General features: G+C 62.6%; 1 pseudogene; it reads left to right on the forward strand.

Annotated features, from left to right (window-relative positions):
- The window catches only part of LOC126436824 (large subunit ribosomal RNA), a 7,997-nt pseudogene that overhangs the window by 2,644 nt on the left and 2,853 nt on the right, over positions 1 to 2,500 (forward strand).

Here is a 2,500-nt window from a genome sequence, read left to right on the forward strand (position 1 = left end):
CCGCCTTAGCGTGCTCCTCCGGGGGCGCGCGGGTGCGCGGATTCTCTTCGGCCGCCATTCAACGATCAACTCAGAACTGGCACGGACTGGGGGAATCCGACTGTCTAATTAAAACAAAGCATTGCGATGGCCCTAGCGGGTGTTGACGCAATGTGATTTCTGCCCAGTGCTCTGAATGTCAACGTGAAGAAATTCAAGCAAGCGCGGGTAAACGGCGGGAGTAACTATGACACTCTTGGCGGGAGTAACTATGACTCTCTTAATCCGGGAGTAACTCTCTTAAGGTGGCCAAGTGGCGGCGGTGTGGCTGCATCCGGACTTGGCTTTTCGAAGTGCGGTCTTGATGTAGTCGTGCTGCTGCTGCGAGGTGCCTTCCTTGGGTTATAGTTACAGGGAGAGCGATGCGCAATACATGGGCCTAGCCCTCTTAGCCTCTCCTCTCCTGCGGTCTTCTCCCCTTCTCGTGGGCCCGCTGATTTTCGCAGAGTGGAAGACCGCACCAGGGGCTTGGGGGGGTTACCAGCCCCCCCTCGCATTATCCCTTTATAGTTGGGGGCAGCCTACAAGAAACAAGAGATGGTGGCCCTTCCGCTGAAGGTGCCACCCCAGCTACCCCAGCACCTATCCGGCCAACCGGCCGTAACGAAAATGCGATAGTTTGTGTAGCTCCCTTTGCTTGCAGTGAGTGCCACCGCACTTTTACCACGAAGAACGGTCTCGGGGTCCATCGCCGCCGCCAACACCTTGCGGCCGCCAACGCTGAGATCGTGACGGAGAGGCATCGCGCGAGGTGGACGGAGGAAGAAGTCCTGTCGCTCGCCAAGGCAGAGGCCGAACTGTTCCTTGAGAGGGACGCCCGGTTCTTCTTCGTTAATCAAGAGCTTATTAGAATGTTCCCCGACCGAACGCTTGAGGCAATCAAGTGCCGACGGCGGCAAGCTGCCCACAAGCAGCTTGTCCGCCAATTCATGGAGGCGCTTGAGATCGGTCGGGGGGAAGAGCCGGCGTCCCGCCGGGGAGCAGCGAGCTCGCTGCCTGACGCGGGCGAGGCCGCTGCGCCGCCCGTCGACGCAGCCGAGGACTTCGCGGCCGACACCACCGGGCCGCCGCCGGAGGGGCCGACTGACGCCGCCATCTGGGAGCATCTGGCGGGGCTGCCTGCTTCTGCCCAGCGTTTCTCTGCCCTGGATCGAGTCATTGGTCTGGGGCGGGGCACGCCGCCTGATGTCATCCTGGGCATGCTCCCGGATGCCCTTGCGTCGGTCGGGTCCAGGGGGGAGAGGTTGATCACCAGGACACAGCGGCCGCGCCAATCATCCAAGCGGCCGCCTGCCGCCCCGCCGCAGCAGAAGCGCAAGCGGCGCCGCTGGGAGTTCGCGCGGACACAGGACGCCTTCCGTAGGTCGCGTGCACGTTGCGTGCGCGGCTTGCTGGACGGCACCCTGCTGCAGCCGCCACCCGACATCCCCGGTCTGCTGGACTTCTGGGCGGACCTCTTCACGAAGAAGCCGATCTCCACCGCTGGCTTCATCCGTGACCGCCTTCTCCCGCACTCGGAGCCTGTCGCTCCTGAGTGCCTATGGGGGCCGGTCGCACGTGAGGAGGTCGCTGCTGCCTTGCCGCCCAGGGGATCGGCGGCCGGGCCGGACGGCCTGACTCCAGCGGAGCTGCGGCGCCTGCCGCATGATGTCTTGGTGAAACTCTTGAACCTCTTCCTCCTGGCCCGCGCCCTCCCCGAGCGTCTGCTTCGCGCCCGGACGTCACTTCTCCCCAAAACGGCTGCACCAACATCCCCCGCTGACTTTCGCCCCATTACGGTCTGCTCGGTGTTGGCGCGGACCTTTCACAAGGTTCTCGCGTCACGCCTGATGCGTGCATGTGCTGTGGACGAACGTCAGCGGGCATTCATCCCCCGGGATGGGATGTTGGAAAACACCTTCATCTTGGACACTGCTCTCACCGACGCAGTCCGCTCCTGTCGCTCTGTTTTTGTGGCATCGATCGACGTCTCTAAAGCGTTCGATTCGGTGGACCATGCTGCCCTCCGCCCCGTGCTGAGGGCTCATGGCCTGCCGGATTGCTTTATTGAGTACGTCGAAAGGTGTTACGAGGGTAGCACGACGGTGATAGCGGGCGGCGCCGACGTGGGCGTGCCCCTGCAGCCGGCAAGGGGTGTACGTCAGGGTGACCCCCTCTCCCCCCTCCTTTTCAATTTTGCGGTGGACTATGTTTTGAGTCAACTTCCCTCCCACATCGGAGCTCGGATCCTCGGTCGCAGAGTTAACGCTGCGGCCTTTGCTGATGACGTCCTGCTTTTTGCATCGACCGCGAGGGGATTGCAGTCCCTCATCGACGCAGCCGTCGCAGCCCTCGGCCATCTGGGGCTGCAGATCAACGCCCGGAAGTGTTTCACCCTCGCCTTAGTCGCGTCTGGGCGTGACAAGAAGGTGAAGGTTGACGCCGACGTTACCTTCAAAGCGGGCAACGCCACCATGCCCGC

Source organism: Schistocerca serialis, unplaced genomic scaffold (assembly GCF_023864345.2).
Source record: "Schistocerca serialis cubense isolate TAMUIC-IGC-003099 unplaced genomic scaffold, iqSchSeri2.2 HiC_scaffold_1246, whole genome shotgun sequence".
Lineage (NCBI taxonomy): Eukaryota > Metazoa > Arthropoda > Insecta > Orthoptera > Acrididae > Schistocerca > Schistocerca serialis.